The sequence below is a fragment of the Equus quagga genome, chromosome 3 (genome assembly GCF_021613505.1).
Source record: "Equus quagga isolate Etosha38 chromosome 3, UCLA_HA_Equagga_1.0, whole genome shotgun sequence".
NCBI lineage: Eukaryota > Metazoa > Chordata > Mammalia > Perissodactyla > Equidae > Equus > Equus quagga.
Window position 1 is genome coordinate 104925546 of NC_060269.1, and position 21397 is coordinate 104946942.

The following is a 21397-nucleotide window of genomic DNA, read 5'->3' on the forward strand; positions in this document are numbered from 1 at the left end:
CAGGCACATAGAGTTAATTGCCAATGGCTGTAAAACTTCATTCTGGAACTATTTCTCACAGGACAAATATCACCCTTAATATTCTTTCATGCCAAATGATAATAGAAAAATAATAAAAAACAAATTTTCCACTGAATAGGAGTGATTTATCTGGAAAGGATGATAAAGAGTCTCTACCACATAAAAGGCAGGGATCATTTCCCCTCTGGCTGCTGGCTATGGCTAGCTACATGAATTTGCTCAGCATGTAAGTACCAAAGGTATTGTAGGCAAAATAAGTGAGGGTCAAGCTTGGCTTTGTTTGTTTTAACGCCAAAAAAGTACCATTTTACAGAACAAGAAGATGACATCATAGAGCATGTCCATTCTTCTGTACTGCTTCTAAAGCCTGTATGAAAAGTAAATAATTAATCCTGAGAAACCCCTTGTGAGCTGTATTAGCCCCGTTTTATAGGTAGAGTTCAGTACAAGGAGAGGGACTGAATGGTCTAAGGCATTAAGAATCAGCACAAGTATTGTCATTAGAACTTGGGAGCATCTGTGGATAAGCCTGTGCTTGAAACAGGAGGCTGTGTCAGTCTTAATTGCTGTTCAATGGCACTATTAACTACAAAATCACTTTTAACTAAAGGAATTTCTAAGCTACTACCATCATCTGAGTAAAAGAAAAACCATATTTCCTGGTAAAAAGGAAGGCATAAATGATGTTGAAAGTTGACATTTTAAAATTCCTTCAGAATTGACTTTAAGAGAATTTTGTTCAATTAGAATTTAGCCACATAAAAGAGATAAACATCCTTTTTGTATGACCCAGTCGGCCAGCATTGCGCATTTCCCATGCTATTATTGTAAGTTCTAAGCAAGAGTCAAGCTTGAGTCTAAGCAGTGAAGGTATTCTAGGAACAGCTGGAACAGGTCTAAGAGAAGTGTCTACGGAGCTTTCTGGGCCACCCCATCCTTAGGAAAAAGGAGCCAGCCACATGGAGTTAGACCTACTTGCATACAGCTCACTTTTTCATTAAGGAGCTGATGATTCTAAACATTAACCCTTCCAATGTGTCCTTCATCTCCCCCCCGCAGTGTCTAAGAGTTCTACGAAGACATGGATAATAAGTTAAAAGGCAAAAGCTATTTAACTAAAGGATTTATAGCAGGGCTTCCTCTCCACCCTGACACAGTGTAACTCAGAGGATTGTGCAGTGTTCTTTCCCAGTTCTCTCCAAACCACCTTGTTCATTTGGCACTAAAAACTTTGTACATAAGCAAAGACACTTTACAGAGTGACAGTAGCTCATAGCAAGTGATTGTGGTACTCAGTACAGCAGCAGTACATTTCATAGAGGCCCAAATGGAGAACGTAAAAATAAGTAGGTTAGTGCCACTGCTCTCCCTCCCAGACAGAGACAGAAGCAATGGTGGTGGCAGTTGGTGGGAGCTGACTTGTTTGCAAGAAATTGTGAGATACTCTCCAAAATACTAGGTAGGAACCTTTTTTGAGCACTAATGTTCTTCCATTTGCTCTAGTGCTGAGCTGCCAGCCTGATGCCTGAACTGCACATAGACTGGTGAAACTCAGGGATGCAAGGCAAAGGTAGATTTAGTGTAACACTGCTGGTTTCCATAACTATTCTGTAATATATGGAAGTTAACTGATTTTTATGCGTGAGATGGTCACAACTTCTGATTTTAACCTTAACAAGTTTATTCTATGTGATGTATCATTAGCATGATTTCAAGGTTATAATTGTAGAGCTAGACAAAGCCATCTTATAGAAGCTATCCAGAATCCAATCAAATGTAATTTTAAGGTCTATAATAGTTGTGGTGCTGACGTACTGGGAAGAAAAAATAAATGAATAGAGGACAGAATTCTGCAAAAAAGATCAAAGAGGGAGAAAAGAATTATATAGAGATATAGAATTCCAATGAAATGGTATTAATGGTTCTCTAGAGGCAGGTGGGAAAACATTTTAAATAGAAAGCCAAAAAAAAAATGTAAAACTCAGCTGAACAATGTAGAGAAGTGCTTGAAGGATTGCGCAGTGAGTAAGGTCAGAAGAATTGGCTGAGGATGTGACTTAAATCCAGAAATGTGGGCTGCAAGAACTCCCACTTCTTAAATTTAGGAAATCCCTTTTGATTTCACTAGACATTGGACTTGAAATTTTCATAGATAATAAGGACAAAAGCCCCAAACTGTGCCCAAGTCAAGGGCCTCTGGTCAATGGAAACCTCAGGGCACCAACTGGCTCTAGGAGGCAGAATGGCTTCCTTGGTAGGGAAGTGTTTTTACCCGGTGGCAATCTAGAGTTAAACATTAAAATCATGAAATAAGTGAAGTTCATCTTTATTTATATTTTTTAGTGAAAGAAAGTTTACCCATTTATGTGTCAAGCATCAGTATGACTCTGTAAACAGCGGAGTCCATATCCTCATGGAGTCTATAATCTAGAGGACAAGATGGAAAGCAACCAAATAACCCCACGCATTATATATAGTATGATATTGTACTTCATCAAACCTGAAATGCAATCAAATGTAAGAGGTGCTATTTTGTATCACTAAAAACGCAAAACAAAAACAACAATAACAGCTGATAAACGATGGAACAGTGCTTTTTATATGAGTTAGAGTTTTTATATCTTTTTTATATCTTTGAAAATTTATGTAGACAGATTTCATCATATATCACTCATGGTCATACATAGAAAAGTACATATAAGTGAAATCAACTGGATAACCTTTTCCTAAACATGTTTTTTATTCAAAATCAAGCTCGCCTTGGTGGTATTAACGTCATCCATCACACACACACACACACACACACACATAATCATTCTCTGGGTTACCAGGAATGTTAATGCTATAGCGTTTCTTACAAATGCGCTCTATTTTTGCTTCCAAAATTTTCTTCCAAGTCACTGAACTCCATTCTGCAATTTTGGTACCAGCAATTTTCAGCTTAGCATGTGAAAGGCAATCTCTGTGCAAGGACTCAGTAACAAAATATAACCCATCTTCCTCTATTGTTGCTCTCTTTCTTTTTCAGGTACCATAAAGAAATTCACTGTTACTTTGCAAGTAAATGTGGAGATGCAGTCATTCCTCCATTGACTTACACTTGCTGCACTGTTAGATTCATGTCACATTGCTCTTCCTGTGCATTTCTGCATTCACAATACCCATTTTGTTTTACTGCCAACCCAGTGTCATTTTAAAACTATTTTTAAATGGCAATTAAATTTAACAAATGTAATGCTAAAAATGCATATAGCTCTACAATTTACTAGCTCATTTTAGAGCGATGTCAGCAAAGGTGACAGAAAAGTAGTTGTTAAGAAGTGACAAGGAAACCAGTTTAGCCAAGAGAAAAAACACTTGACTGTGTGAAAAACTACTGAGATGTTAAGATAGAAAGGATTTTTAAAAATCTCATCATGTTCCATGACAAAAGGGCAATAATGAACCTAGAAGTAAAACTTTTGGAGCCACATTTTACAGATTGGAATGTGTTTGGGAAATAACTCTAAAGGAATGGGGTTGATAAGTACAGGGAATTCTCTTCACGAGTTTGACTTTAAAGAGAATGAATAAAACGTGGCAGTTGCTTACTTATATGAGGAAGTGAAATGGAAGAAATCATATTTTTAAAATTTGGGAAGCTTGAACACATCTACATGCCATGAGGAAGGATATAGTAAATCGGGAAAAGTGGCAAACACAGAAAACAAAAGAGATGGTCCATATTGTCTAGTGCCTGAGAGAGTTATAGACAATGGGGTTGGGCTGAGAAGTCATTGAGAGATCTCTCCTTCCACTGGAGATTAAGTGCAGAATAATGGTTAAGATCGCAGACTCTGGAATCAGATAGGCTTTGTGAAGATATCACTGCCTAGTTCTGGGTGGCCTTGGGCAAGTTAGTTAACCACTCTGTGGCTCAGTTTCCTCATCTGAAAAATGGAGACAGATGATGGTACCTATTTCACAGGGTTGTTGTAAGGATTACACAAATTGATCTTTGTAGAACCCTTAGAATAATATGTAACGCTTGTAAGTTATTAAGCACTTGTAAGTCTGTGTTATTATTGTCGTCTCATTAAACATATTTCAATTACTTGCACTGAGAGGACTTGCTACTTCAAGTTAATGATTACTTTTTATAGGTTGTTGGATAAAACACCTGATGTCAGTGATTTCCTGAAATTTGTGGCACATGTGCTATTTGTAGTTTCAGCTGAATTATGCCTTTCTTCACCCTCATGAAACTATTACAGATCAAAAAAAGAGAGAAAAGCAGTGTAATAAGCAGACACACAACTCCAGCCCTCACTTTTGACCTCACCTTCTAGAAAATGTGAATTTCTAAAATGTTACATTCTTTGTGGCTTTTAAGGTGAATTTCTGATATTTCTCATTTAAACAAACTGAGAAATGTGTTATATATTCACATTTAATTTGTTTCAAAGGAGCTTAGAGTAGCTGTAGAAGCATGCATTTGTCACTCAACAGAGCCAGGTTTCAATGATGCTTCGGTCACTTGCTAACTGCGCAACATTGAACAAATTACTGTCACCTCTTAGTCTCCATTTCTGTACTTACAAAACCAAAGTAAAAAGTATTCTCCCAGAGTGTTCTTGTGAGCATTAAGTGTGAAAATACATGTAAAGCCCTTAATAGAGAACTTAGCATGTTGTAAATGCTCAGTAATATAAATTGAGGTTATCAGTGCTTATATTAACTTATTGGCAATGTTTTAATTAACTGACAAGGTAAAATACAACAAGGTGAAATCTCCATTTTGTATACAGAAAGAGGTCAAATAATGTGATACTATCAGCAAATAATAAGCACATAATACTTGTGGAACAAATGGAAGTGGAAACACTTAATGTCACCACATAGAAATGTCCCAGGGGCTTTCTGGAATCTAATCCATTAGATATGCTTGAAAAAAATAAAGTTCAGGAAGAAAACCACATTATTGAATAACTTCAGAGAAGCTTACACATATTTATTCCAAATACAATTTTCATTAATTATGGAATAAAATAAAATTCAAAATTTTGAAATATCATGTATTTGTCTACCTTTTCCCATTTTCAAAGAGAAAGTAAAGTTTACCTTTCCAGTGCTTTTCCAGACCAATCATTATATATATATAGAAACACCCAACCAAATGAAAATATGAGCATTGTACAGTTTTCTATTATCTTAATAATAAGATCTATTTGAAATTTTATCATTTTGATTTCTTTAGTTCTCAAAGGAAACTCAATCATAGAACTATACAACACTGTACAAAAAAGATGCACATTAACCTTGATTCTTCAAATTATAGCGAACACTTCAAAATATATGATCTCAAAATTCCTTGCCAAATTTAAAAAGCTATCATTTTATAATAGTATAATAATACATGTAATAAATGTAATAATAAATTAATGTAAATTATTTATGACAATATAATTTTTCTCAATTTTTAAATTAATCTATTGTGGTTGATTTTTAAATTTCTAGCACTGTAACCTCAAAATTCAGGTTAAAAATTTTCTATTTGTTACCTTAGTTGTAGCACCAGCCTAAGAGATAAGCTACATACCTCTTTTGTAATTTTTTTCAGCTCAAAGATTTAGCTATACATTTACATATTCTCAGTAGGTTTAATTTTGTCAATTTACCTTAAAATATTTCTCAAATGACTCTTCTTACTCCCTAATCATAGTCTCACTATATTGCCCTCATTCCTTCCATATAATTTCTCAAAACAATAACAATAAGATCAACAGCAAACAAACAAACAAAAAACCCAGGGAATTTATTATCAGGAAGCAAAGATAAACCTTGAATCCAAAGAAAAGAGTGCAGCCAGTCCTTGGGAACAAAGGAAACTGAAAATGAAAAGGTAAGAGATCCCAGGCAATACCTTTTCTCTCACCTCTCTGTCACTATTTGTTTCCCATGTTCTCTTTCTCCATCTCCCTCCTCCCTTTCCCTCCTCGACCCCCGCTACTCTGCTCTCCAGCCAACGTGGTAGTATACAATGATCCAGGATTCCCAGGTTTGCATATCATAAGCTCCATCTGCAGAAAGGAGATTTCTCAGACCCAACAACTTCCGAAGAAGAAAATATAAATGTAAATATGGCGCAGGTGGATTCACTGGGTCCAATTAGTTTGGGTCATTTACCAATGCAGTTGCTGGGGCCTACATGTAACCTTATGGAAGGGAGATGAGTTTCTCGATAGGGCAGCTTCATTATGAATGGCACAAACAACACAAAAATGTCTACTGCAGCATGGTATCTGTATCCAAAACCTTCAATATTCTAGTGGAAGCTCAATTATCTAGTTTGATTTTTTTATGGCTTAAAAACACTAGAAATTCTCTTTTTAAAATCCTTTAGCACTCTGAGTTTTGAAATCATGAGCTGTAGGGCCATAGAAGGCACTGTTGAAGAAACTGAGATCCAAAGAAGTGGAAAGATTTTTCTCCAGGTTACACTAAGTCTATAAAGAATGTAGGATTTAAATTAATTCTTTAGCTCCTAGCCTGATCATTTGCATCCTCGCCACATTATTTCTTGATATCACTTAGCTACATCAATTCATTAGATAAGAGAAGAAACTCAAAAATGTCTCTGTTGAATGAGAACATAGTCTATGTCTTTAATTTTCATTTTATTACAATAGGAATACATTATTTTATTGTATCATTTTTTTCCCAAAGATTTTAAACTGTCTTAAAATCCTCATCTTTCCAGTCACACTCTGAAAACATATGGCTAGCATTATTTTTCACTATTTTGCCATTAGCTGCATATGATCCCAAGAAGTTAAGTTGCTTTACCAAAGTTCCACATTGTTTCTTTGGCCATAATTAGTACCAAAATTGCTGACATTCATTAACCAATAGGCCACAGCTTTCACGTGTCTCTATTAATACTTGCACTGTTAAAAGAGTAGTTTCCAAGGTGGTAGTACTTAATAGTATGCCATCATACTCACATAAAATTATTGTACAGTAGTCCCCCCTTATCCGTGGCTTTGCTTTCCAAGGTTTCAATTACCCAAGGTCAACTGTGGTCTGAAAATACTAAATGGAAAATTCCAGAAATGAACAATTCATAAGTTTTAAATTGTGCACCATGATGAAATTTCGTGTCATCCTGCTCTGTCCTGCCCTGGATGTGAATCATCCCTTTGTCCAGTATATCCATGTTGTATATACTACCCACCTGTTAGACACTTAGCAGCTGTCTATTATCAGATCTTCTGTCTGGGTATCTCAGTGCTTGTGTTCAAGTAACACTTATTTTACTTAATAATGGTCCCAAAGCGTGAGAGTAATGATGGTGGCAATTCAGATATGCCACAGAGAAGCCACAAAGTGCTTCCTTCAAGAGAAAAGGTGAAAGTTCTCAACTTCATAAGAAAAATAATCATATGCTGAGGTTGCTAAAATCTGTGATGACTTTTATTACAGTATGTTGCTATAGTTGTTTATTTTAGTATTAGTTATTGTTGTTAATCTCTCACAGTGCCTAATTTATAAATTAAACTTTGTCATATATACGTATGTATAGGAAAAGACATAGTATGTATAGAGTTTGGTACTATCTTCAGTTTCACGCATCCATTGGGGTCTTGGAACATATACCTTGCAGATAAGAGGGGACTACTGTATGTGTATGCATGTAAACAAACTACTGTATGTTTAGCCAAAGATTTGCTAAAAATAAGTATAGTTTTCAAATGGCACTATACTTTTGAGAATTTAATTATATGCATTATTTCAATGTACCTTTTGAGAATATACTATCCCATTAATCATATCCATTGAAATCCTTCAATATGGCAGTATATGAGTTGTTAGTATAAAATATTATAAGAATCACAGCCTGCCTTCAAGTAGATTACATTAGTAATCAGTGAATTTGGAATTTGATTTATGAGATATGTTATTAGATAGGATTTGCAAAAGATACAAATTAGACTTTTTCCGCTTGAATAAAAAAGGTCCCAAGTGCATTTCATAGCACTTATTACAATACTCACTACACTTTTTGTTTTTACTCTCTTCTTGGAGTAAATGTTTGCATTCCTTGTAGATTTGGTACCAAAAGATTATCAAGTGAAGTAGGAAAACACCACCAACAACAAAAAAATCTTCCCAATATCTTTCCCCACCCAAAACCTGGATATTGCAAATGAATAATACTATAATATATGTAAATTACAACATTAGATTTTAAAGTTTTAAAGGGTGCTGGATAGTGAACTATCCCTATGCTTTATTTTGTATTTCTTAATTGTGAAGTATCATGTCTATGTCCTCCTTTTTAAACAATAGCTAACAGATATTATTCTAATAAAATATGCTAAATATATCCAGCTAACTACATATAAAAATCTACAAAGGAAATGTAGTTATATTTTGTAATCAATTTTATCAGAGTATAAGTTTATTTTTACTTATCTGCGTATTTAATATGGTATTTAAAAATAAAATTTCATTTTCTATGTATAAGCAATTAATTTAGTTTGCAGTTTGAACGGATTGACTTATTAATATCACCTTATTGCCAGTGGAAGAGGCAAAAGTTTTGAGCAAAGAGCAGAGTGAAGTTTAATGAATATTTATGACAATGGCCAAGTAATACCCATAAATTTACAGCATCTGAGTAAGACAGTTTGAACTTCTTTCTCAATTGTATGTGCAGTTTAAGTTCCTGCATTTTTAATCATCTCATGATCCACCTTAGGAAATATTGAAAACAAAAGTGTATTCTCTATCTCTTTAACTCTACAAGAGATATAAATAAAACGAAAGAAAAAGGGTAATTTCACTTCTTGTCTTAAACATTTTAAGAGTTTTTTGAGGTAAAATTCATATTCCATAAATTTGACTAGATATCAGTGATTTTAATGATCATAAGAACTTCCTGTCCATCGTTGAGAAGAAATATGGAAAGCAGACATCTTACTCTTGTTTTCCTGCTCTTGTAAGGAAAGCAGTCTTTCATCACTGAGTATGACGTTAGTAGGTTTTACATATACTCTTTATGAGGTTGGTCAATTTTTTTTCTGTTCCTAAAGTGTTGAGTTATTATGAACAGACATTGGATTTTGTCAAATGCCTTTCCTGAGTCTACTGAGAAAATCGTGTGGCGTATTACATTAACTGATACTCAAAAATTTTAAAAACCTTGCAATTGTAGAATAAATTCTACTTGGTAATGGTTAATAATATTTTTTGTATATCACTAGATTTGATTTGCTATGATTTTGTTACGGATTTTCACATGTTCAGGAAAGACATTGGTCTGGCTTTCTTTCTTTCTTCTTTCTTTCCTTCTTTCTGTTAGGCTTTGTCTGGCTTTTGTGTAAGGTGAAACTGGCCTCATAGAATGAATTAGAAAGTATTCCTGCTTCCTCAGTAGTTTGTGAAGGATTAGTTTTATTTCTTCTTTAAATGTTTGATAGAATTCACCAGTGAAGCCATCTGGGCCTGGGCTTTTTCCCTTGTGGGGATATTTTTAATTAGTTGTCATAAATTGTAAGCAATCTGGGCTTACAGGCCATATTTCTTCATATTTAAATCCTCCAAGCCGCTTTATTTCGTATCTTTATTAACTGAAATATTGGCCAAAAAATCAAGGCCTTGAAAGAATAATTCATGGTATTTTTATGACGGCAAATAAACCAGCCATATTGGAGGTAAAAGTAAATAACAAGTGAGGGTCTGAAAGTACATTAAAGACAATTGTTAAGGAGCTCGTTTTAATTAAATTAAAACAAAAAAATTCCTACATCATTTCCATTCCACTCCATTCTAGTTCTGATAATGTGCAACATAAAAATAAAATTGCGTTTTTTAACGTTTGTGTATTGCTGCTCATATTGTGTTGTGTGTGGTGCATGTCTGTGTGTTTATATGTAAGCTTTAAAAGAGTAATACCATTTTTTTTTTCTTATGACCGTAAAGAGATATAAAACCTGGAGATTCTCTTTCACATTGCAAGATATTTCATGCAAGTCTTCTGTTTCTCATCCGGTGTTCTTATATGTGCTAATTCTTTAAATTATTCTTTCACTATTTTGTGGAGTTCCATTTTCACTAGGTATCTGACAGACATCTCTAAAGAAATTTAAGTGCAGTTCACTTGAATCATTATAACTCTATGCTACAATACTTATTTTTCATGTTTTGAAAAGTAGGGGATATATTTTTAAAGATGGATAAGCCAAAAATGTTTCAGACATTAGAGTTTCTATTTGGTCCTGAAAAGTTATGGCTGAATCAGAAACCCAGGACGGCTGTATATTTATCACAAAAGATAAAAATGAACTTCATTATTTAAAATTTTGCAAGGGGTATCAACAAATGACCCAGGTGCTACAATAATATTCTTCTCACCAACTTAAGACTTCTTAAATGATAGCTCAGAAGCCATCTTCTTTATATGCTGCTCTGATAACATTCCTCAACTCTTCAGAATTACAGCCTTCAGCATCAGAACAAATTTCCTCTCTCTTGGACTCCAGTTTTGCTAAATATGCTTGATCATATAAATCCCCTTAAATTACAGGTAGCTTTGCTGCTTCTGCTCTGGTTAAACTATGTGAACCACTATTTTTGCAAAATTATTCTAACTGCACAGATTCAGTGCCTCAAGAAGTGACATAAAGGACGTTTTTTCCTACTTGTTAGTCTGAGAACCTCTTTCTATTCAAAATTACAAATATGTACCTTTGGTTTTACAAAACTCTAAGACTCAGTTTCTCGTTTGAAAAGTCTTCACACAGACTAGTCTTTGAGATTTCACTTCCACTCTGGACTTTGGATAGATCCCAAGTAACTGAACAACAAAATAAGCACTTCTGTAGCATTTATTTGATGCTAATAATAGAAGTAGCTTCAGTTTATTTAGTGCCGGTTATATACAAAGCAACATTGTTCAAGGAGTTTTATTACAATACTTCATTTAATCCTGCAATTTAGTTATTATATCCATTTCACAGTAGAAGAAGTCAGTCTTATCTACATCTGCAGAGCTAGTAGTAACTAAGACAGCCCCAGTCTGACTGTAAATCCGATTTTCTTTCTACCATATTATTCTTTGCTATCCTTGACCTCTGTTTTCCAAGAGTAGAAGCATATATGGATTAATTGAAATAATTTAATGTAAGTCTTAATTTCTTACAGCTTCCTTAAGAAGGTGGGGAATGGTAATGAAGGGTAGGCTGTGGAATGAGGAAAACAAAATTTTCTTTAGTGTGTACTAAATTTCATGCAATGTACTAAATGCTTACAATATGTTAAGGTTGCCAAATTCTCACTGCCACCTTTTGAGTTAGAGATAATTAATCTCATTTTAGAGTTGAATAAACTGACGCTCAGAAAGGTTAATTGCTTTACACAAAGTAACAAAGCTAATAAAGAAGAACAAAAATGCAAACCTGAGTTTCTCTAATACATAAATCTTTCTGCCTTCTTACACATCGATGCTCCTTCTGATTAGTGTGTTGTATTAAAGAAGAGCTAATAATTGTGTATGGTCTTTTTTTTTCAGGTTTCCAGTTTTATTCTCCATAAAGGTCCCTTTCTTAGCCTTGATTTCCTGCAATAATTATCACTGCCACCCACTCCACACAAACACACATGCTCTCCATAATGGAAGGCATATGCTATAATCTTTTTAAACAATTTAACATAGAGAATTTCAAATATAGTATAATGAATCCTCATGCATCCATCGCCTAGCTCCAAAAAGTTTCAGTATTTGTGATGAACAATACTGATTTTTGTTTAATCTATGCTTCCACCCATTCCTTACTCTCTCCTTCAACTTTCCAGATAAAATTTACATAAATTAAAATTCACAAGTATTAAAGGTATAATTTTGATTAATGGATATACACACACTCTACATTTCCTATAAAGCTGTATATTGTTCCCATCAGTTCAGATATTTCCTCATGTTTATTGCCAGTCAATTGCCCTCCGCTCCCAAGAAAACCGCAGTTCCGATTTTTTAAACATAAATTATCTTTACCTGTTCTACTTCATATATATGAAATCATATACATAGACTATTTTGTGTCCAGATTCTTTGGCTCACCATAATGTCTATGAGTTTTACCCATGTTGTTTGTATCAATAATTTGTTTCAGACTTTTTTATATAATATTGATCCATGTTGTGAATATACCATACACCATTTATCCCTTCTGATGATAGGCATTCAGGTTATTTATAGTTTTTGGTTGTTACGAATGAAGCTGCTGTGAATATCTGGATACAAATCTTTCTGTGGACAAATTTATTTTAGTTAGTTAGTTAGTTAGTTAGTTACTTTTGTTAGATACTTGGAGATGTGATTGCTGGATCAAATGGTTACTTTGTATTTCCAAACCTTTCTTTTCCAAAGTGATCGTGTTATTTACATTCCAATCAGCAATGGATAAGAGAGTTCTGGTAGCTTCTCTCCATTAACAACATTTGAGAGTTGTCAGCTTTTGTAAATTTACCCTCTTTAGTGGATATCTCATAGCATCTCATTGTGGTTTTAATTCTTGCTTCTCTGATGACTAGTGATGTAGGTCATGAACATATTCTTGTAGTTTTTATTCTAAAAGCTTTATTGTTTTAGTTTTCACAGTTGGGTCTGTGAGCCATTTTGAATTAATTTCTGTGTTTTGTCCAAGTACAGGTTATAGTTGATTTTGTTTCCATGGGAGTATATCCAGTGAGCCCAGAACCATTAGTTTAGAAGACCTATGTAAATGTAGGCATATTTCTCGTTTCCCAAATCACTATCATGGGCGTCGCAATCTGTTCTTCAGCAATATCATGCTTTCTTCTCTTTGGCTTTTTCACTGTGCCTTTTTGCATAGTTTTTACTTCTTGTTCTATGTATTATAATATATACTTTTTGTACAACACAATGTACATTTAGAGTTAAAATTATGTTACTCTTTGTGAAGTATAGGAAACTTCAACAGTATATTACTTCTGTACTTTCCATTGCACAATATATATCAAATATATTATGTCTACTTATGTTGTGAACCCCAAGACATTACTTATTTAATAAGTAATTCATTAATTTTTATTTTAAACTGTCATATGCGTTTTAAAAAAATTTAAAAATATGTTCTTCATCTTTTGTTTTGTTTCACCACATTCATTGATGTTTGATTAACATACAATAAACTGCACATATTTAAAATATATAATCTGATAAATTTTGGCATATGTATGTACTCATTAAATCATGTAGACAAACAAGATAATAAATATATCAAGCACTATTCTGTAAGTTTCCTTTTGCTCCTTAGTAATTCTGCCGTCACATTGGCTGCCGTCCCAAAACAAGAAACTGTTGATCTGCTTTCTGACACTGGAGATTAGTGTGCGTTTTTTAAATTTTGCATAAATGTATTCATACAGAATTTACTATATTGTCTGGTTTCTCACTGAGAAAAATTATTTTAATATTCATCCACATTATTCCATATATCAGTTCTATATACCATTCTTGATTGTTACTGAGTAGTATTCTATTGCATGAATATCTAAATATCTAACAAATTGTTTAACCATTCAATTTTTTTTCTTTTTGCTGAAGAAGACTTGCTTCAGCTAACATCCATTGCCAATCTTCCTTTTTTGTATGTGAGCCGCTGCCACAGCATGGCCACTGAAAGACAAGTGGTGTAGGGCCATGCTGGGGAACTGAACCTGGGCCACCAAAGCAGAGTACACCAAATTTAACCACTAGGCCATCAGGCTGGCCCTAACCATTCAATTTTTGATGGACATTTGGGCTCTTTCAAGTTTTTGACTGTTTCAAATAATGATGCTGTGAACATTTATGTAGAATTCTTTGTACAGATATATATTTTCTCGTGGATATATACATAGAAGTGAGATGGCTGAATCATATCGTAGCTGTATATTTAACCGGTAAAGAAATTACCAAGCTGCTTTCCTAAGTGGTTATAACATTTTATATTCCTTTTAACAGTATATGAGAGCTCCATTTGCTCCACATCTTTACTAATATGATTATGTTCAGTCTTTATTTTTTCAATTTCAGATATTCTAATAGTTGGATAGTGATATTTTACATGGTGTTAATTTGTATTTCCTTAATTATTAATGATGTTGAGAATTTTCTCATGTTTTTATTTGCTATTGGTTAAGCTTCACTGAAGTGTCTGTTGAAATCGTTTGCCTATTTTTAAAAATTCTGATTTTTGTTTATTTATTGAACTTTGAGAGTACCTTATATATTCTGATAAAAGTCTTATCAGATATGTATTTTAAAAGATATTTTCTCACAACCTGTGTTTTGTTGCTTCATTCTCTTAACAGTGCATTTCAAACAGCAAAATTTCCTAATTTTGATAAAGTATAAGTTATTTTGAGCATACTCTCCATACAGTTTCCTAAAAATATTTGACAAACTCATGATCACATAAACTTACCCCTGTTTTCACCTGGAATTTTTATGGTTTTAAATTTTAAATTTAGACCTATATTCCATTGTGAGTTTATTTTTATGCATGGTTTTTAAAAATCAAAATTTTGGATTTTGATTTTGCATATGAATATCCAATTTTTCCATCATCATTTTTTGAAATGCTGGCTTTCTTTGCCTAATTGCCTTTGCATGTTCTTGAAAATCAATTGATTTTCATGTATATGTTAGGGTCAATTTCTGGATTCTCTCTTTGGTTCAGTTCAGTTGGTCTGTTTAGCTATCTTCATGCCAATAGCATGCTATCTGGATTAATGTAGCTTTATAATAAATCTAGAAGTCAAATGGCATCTGTCTTACAATTTTATTCATTTTTTAAGGTTGTTTTGGCTATTCTAGGTACTTTGCTTCTCCATACGAACTTTAGATTCAGTTCACCAATACCTACAACAATCCCAGCTGGTACTGTGGGATTATATTGACTACATAGATCTAATGAGGGAGCAATAGCATCTTAATATTGAGTCTTCAGATTGACAAACATAGCACATCTGTCCCGTTACTTAAGTCTTCAACTTCTGTCAATAGTGTTTTGAAACTTTCAGTATACAAGATTTAAAAATATTTTGTCAGATTTATTTTTCACTTGTTCATACTTTGATGCCATTTAAGTAATACTTTTTATTAATTTCGTTTGATTATAGTTTATTCCCAGTATTGATAAATACCATTGATTTTTACATTTTCATACAATATTCTGCAAACTTGACAAACAGATTTATTATTTTTTGTAGACTTCATAAAATTCTCTCTGTAGAAGGGTCATGGCATCTGAAAATATGGTTTTAATTCTTCCTCTCTAACATGTATGCCTGTTGTTTTTTCTTCTTGCTGTGTTGCACTGGCTAAAATCTCTGATACAATGATTAATATGAGTGGTAAGAATGGATAGTCTTGCATTATTTCTTATCTTCTTGAGAAAATATTCAGTCTTTCACTGTTAGGTATGGGCTTAGTTCTTTGTATTAGTAGACACCCTTTATCAGGTTGATGATATTGCCTTCTACTTACAGTTTGCTGAGTGTTTATTGTTTCTTTTTCCAGGAATGGAAGTTGAATTTTATCAAGATTGGATAATTGAAATGATTGTATGTTGTTGTTGCTCCTTTGTCCATTAGTATCGTGAATTATATTGATTAAATTCCAACTGTTAAACCAAGCTAACTTTCCATGGATAAATCCCACTTAGTCATAATGTAATATCCTTTTTATATTTTATTGGATTCTATTTGCTAAAATTCTTTTACGAATATTTGCATGTATGTCCATAAGTAGTACTGATTCTAGTTTTCTTTTCTTGTAATATCTTTTGTTCTGGTTTTTGTATCAGAAAAAGTCTGGCCTCATAGAATAGATGGGATATATTCCATTCTCTTAAATTTTGGGGATGATTTTGTCTAGAATCGGTATTCTTTCTTTTTAAATATTTGGTAAAATTATCTGAAAGACTTTTAGACCTTGACTTTTCTTGTGGAAAAGTTTCAACTACAAATTCAATTTATTTAATAGATATAGGGTTTTCTTTGGAAAACTTTTTTATGTCTTTAAAAGAATTTGCCCTTTTGATTCAGTTGTCAAATTTGTTTACATAAAGTTGTCCATATATTCCCTCATTATGTTTTTAATGTGTGTAAAATTTGATGTGATAGTACATCTCTCATTCTTGATATTGGTAACATGTTTTGTTTTTGGTTTTGGTTTTGCTGATCAGTCTGACTAGAGAATTAAAAATTTTATTTATCTTCTTATGCAATTAGACTTAGATGACTATTTTTTTCATTTTCAATTTCTTTGATTTCTACTACGATCTTTCTTATTTTCTTTCTTCTGCATTCTTGAGGCTTCAGTTACTGTTGGTTTTTTAATTTCTTAAGGTGGAAGCTAAAGTCTTTGATTTGAAAAACTTTTTTTTCTAATATGAGAATCTCTCATTACTTTTCCATAATTATTTCTTTAGCAGCATTCTACAAGTTTTGGCATATTGTGTTTAGATTTTCATTCAGTTCAGAATACTTTCTATTATGACTCTAATTTCTTCTTTAGACCACAGATTATTTGGAAATGTCTTATATAGTTCTAAAATAGTTGGAGATTTTTGAGATATCCTTTTATTTCTTTAGTTTTTAATTCAATCATGCTCATACAGTTTAATTTGTATGATTTGAATCATTTACATTTATTGAGGGATGTTTTCTGGCACAGAATATAGTTTGTACTTGTAAACGTTCCATGCACACTCAGATATGATGTGTATTATGCTCTAACTGGGTAGAATATTTATAAATGTCCATTGCGTCAAGTTGGTTGATAGTGTTGTTCTATAACTCTACCGATCTTGTAATTCTTTTGTAAATTATTGAGACAGGGTATTGAAAGCTTTAATTTTAATTATGGATTTCTTTAGTTCTTTTGGAAGATTTTCCTTCATTAATTTTGAGTTTCCTGTTAGATGTGAAAACATTTAGAATTGTCATATCCTCCTGAGTAATTTACTCTTTATGATCCTTACTCTTTATCATTATGAAATCATCTTCTTTACCTCAGAAAATATATAATATATTAGGTCACTAAAAGTTGTCTCACCTTCATTGATGTTTTGCTCATTTTTTTCTGTCCTTTTTTTATTCTATATTTCATTTTTGGATATTTTCTGTTGCTATGTATTCAATGTCCTTATCTACTAACTCCATCACCTGTGTGATATCTAGGACTATTTTGATAGATTTTTGTTGTTGTTGCTATGGGCAGTATATTATGCTTCTGCAGTGCATGGTGATTTTTGATTAGATGGTAGACATTGTGAGTTTGTCCTTGATGGATGACAGATATTTTTTTGTACTCCTATAAATATCAAGCTTTCTTCCTGGGCATGATTAAGTTACTTGGAAACCATTTGATCTTGGTGGATGCTGTTTTTAAACTCTATTGGGTGGAAGCAGAGCAGGGTTTAGTATTGATTTTATAAATCATTGAGGAAAACCTTCCTAGTACTCCATCTATTACTTCATGAATTTTGAGATTTTCTATTCTGGCTTTTGAGAACAAGCATTATTCGTCACTCTGTTTGAGCTTTGCAGATTATTATTTCTAATCATTGTTGATCTTTTTCTAGCCTCAGATATTTTCACACATGCACTCACCAATTAGTATTATGCTGATGCTCTGTAAAACTCTGGATCCCTCTCTATCTCCTTTCTCCTCTCTTATACTCTGTACTGTAAAGTTTAGCTGCCTTAGACTCCCTGGACTCCCAGATCCATATCCTCTACTCAGAGAGAAAACTGAGTCTTGCCTGAGTTACATTCTCCAGACAGTAAGCTGAAGCAATTATAAGACCCATCTTATTTCTTTCCTATCTCTCAAGGATTACTTTACATTGCTAGATGTGATCCAATGTTTCCTTTATTTTGTCTGGATTTTTAGTTGTTTGGGATGGAAAGGCAAATTTGGTTTCTTTTGCTCTGTCTTGGCTGGAAGCAATATTGGTCTTTTATATTTACTCACATTTAACATTTGTACTTCTTCATGTATATTCAAGTTATCAGCTGGTATTATTTTCCTTCATCCTGAATTACTTCTTTAGCATTTTTTATGTGTAGGTCTGAATGTAATGAATTCTCTCAGGTTTAGTATACTTAAAATATTTCCTTTTTCCCTTCGTATTTAAAGATTTGTTCTAGATGCAGTATTTCAGGTTGACAGTACATTTTTTTCAGCATATTAGACATGTTATTCTGTTATGGTCCAATCCCATTTTTTTTTGTAATGATAAGTCAGTAGTTATTCTAATTCCTGTTCCTGTATTTGTAAGGTGTTCTTTATCTCTGGCCTATTAAATATTTTTCTTTATCTTTCGATATGCACAGTTTCACAATGATGAAACATCTTGCATTTCTTGTAGGTGTCATCTGTAGTTTGAGGTTTTTTTCTCCAAATTTGTGAATTTTTGCCCATAATATATGTTCAAGTAATTTTGTGTCCCATTCTCTTGGTCCTATCCTATGGGACTCTAATTACATATATTTTAAAGTGCTTAATATTTCTATTATTCAGATTGGATATTTGATCTATCTTCAAGTTCACTGATGTTTTCTCTTCTGGTCTCCTGTTTCTTATCAATTTTATTCAGTGAAATTTTCATTTTACTTGTTGTACTTAGCTTCACTGCATTGATTTGGTTCTTTTTTTCTATTGATAATCCCCATCTGCTTATTCATTGTGAGTATATTTTCCTTCAAATCATTGAGCATATTTTAATAGCTACTTTAGTCTCCTAGAATGCTATTTGCAATATCTTGATAATTTCAGAAAGGTCTGCTACTGACTACATTTTTTTCTCTGTATAAATGTTATATTTTAATTTTTGTTTGCATTCTCATGATTTCTGTCTGGAAATCATATCTATATATTATCTATCTATATGTATGTTTAATATGTATATTAGACATTGTAGAGACTCTATATTCTGGTTTCATTCTCTTCAAAGGGTGAGTTTGTATTCATGAGAGCATTTTACTCATCTCAACTCAAACTGTCTCCCTTGCATGCACAGCAACTGAAACATCCACTCAACTCTTTCAGATTTGAGCTGCTGCTTTTTTCAGGGGCTCTATATTCTCTTTCATGCATTAAAAATTCAGTTTTTTATCAAGATTTGTGTAGTTTTTAAACAATTCTTTGTTTCCAACTTACCCTTTTCCTAACTTTCCTGTATAAATTTCCAAAGGCTTTCCCAGCCTCCAACTCTGCTATCTGACACCTTAAGCTAGTGAGACTGTAGTTTTCTACTGCAGAAGCAGCACTCAGTTGGAAGGCGCCTTCATGCAAAAATTTGAAAATTCACATTTCTCACTTGTTCTGATTTCTATTTGAGAACAGACTCCACTCCAGTTTCTGCTAGCTTTGATAGTTCCACATTGCCTTCAAATAGATTTTTCTTTCTATCTTATATTTCTATCTGCAGAAGGATTAGTCTAGCTAAACTACAGAAGCTTGAACTCCATTAACCTTTTAAAATATTTATTTGCATGTAAATTATTCCACACAATTTTGTGAAGTAAACAGAATAAAACTAAGAAATTTATAACTACCCTAATTTGTCACTAATCTCTAACAATCATTTCCTTATCTCCCAAATCTGTCGAGTGCCTCTCATTTCAGGAGGACTCAAATCAGTGTTTTTATCACTAAATATTTCCAAAGTCAGTTGAAAGAAAATGAGCCTGTCTGTCAAGTTTTCTCTCTGAAAAAGGTTGCCTACTACATACATGATTTTATAAATCCATATACATATATCTGCATCTCTTGGGAAACATTTTCAACATGGAATGGAAACTTTTTGCTCCACCTATCTGCCTGAATGAACGTCATTTCTCTAACACTTTTTCCAGTTGACTTTCTCTAGGAATATTTTCCCAAACTGTCCCACTTCTATCATAAGCTGAGTTTAGGCCACCTCTTCTGTGGACTTTTGAGATATTTCTTCCCTTCTTTTAGGAAGTTTACCACACTGTACTGTATTAGTTGATTTAACTTGTCTGTTTTCCTAATAGGCTGAATTCCTTGAAATCAGGCATTGAGTCATTTATTTCTGCACACCTTTCACTTAGACATTGTCTTTCAAAAATAAGTGCTTAAATAAATCTATTTAATTAAATTGAACTTTTAGCATGTAGAATGTTATCACATATTTTTAAATTTCTCCTTATATTTTATAGGTCAGTGGGAAAAAAATGAATATTTGGACAATTTCAGGACCCTTCTAAATACCTTTCTTTAATCTGTTCTTCATCTGAAAATACTGAAGCACTATAATGTCATTTTTTATACACTCAGCTCATTAAAGTCTTTACTTCATTCTAGCAGAATTTGTATAAAATAATGAAACCTACCCACACAGTTTTATTTTTAAAGTCGTAAGTGAATAACATCCTACTCAGGCAATCTGTAGTCATGCTTATTTCCTTGAAGATAAATAGGCATTCATAAGTGTTTAGTTCTTTAAAACCGTGTGACAATTAATTTCACTTATTCCCTTATCAGTATAGGGACAAACTAAAAAATATTTTATCTAGGGGCCAGCCCAATGGTACAGTGGTTAAGTTTGCATTTTTGGATCCCTGGCGCTGACCTACACACCGCTCATCAACATGCTGTGGAGGTGTCCCACATACAAAATAGAGGAAAATTGGCACAGATGTTAGCTCAGTGATAATTTTCCTCAAGTGAAAAGAAGCAGATTAGCAAGAGATGTTAGCTCAGGGCCAATCTTCCTCACAAAAAATAATAAAATAAATAAATATAAATAAATAATATTTTATCTCATTTTAAATTTGTATTAAAATATTGCCTTTTGCTCTTTCTTAAAATTAATCAGGAGTTTTACCTTCCTTTGAAATGCAAAATAAACAATACATATAAGACATCAATAATTTAGAATGGTATGACTATTTTTTCTATCAGCAATATATTCTAAATATACTATTTAAACAGTCATTCAATATTCAAAATACATTGCTAAATACAGTCATTATTCAATATTTGTTATTTTAGTCCTTCCAAAATTTTTACAGATCAAATTTTCTTATAATTGATAAAAACTGTCTAAATAAAAAGAACATAATTAATATTGAGTATCATTTTCCACTATAGACTGAAAGCTTTGTCCCCCAAAATGCAAAGATTGAACTTTTAACCCCCAGAGTGACAGTATTAGGAGGTACAGCCTTTGGGAGTTGATTAGATTATGAGAGCAGAGCCCTTGTGAATGGTAGTAGTGCTTTTATAAAAGCGGCCCCAGAGGGATCTCTTGCCCCTCATGCCATGGGAGAACACAGTGAAAAGTTGGCCATC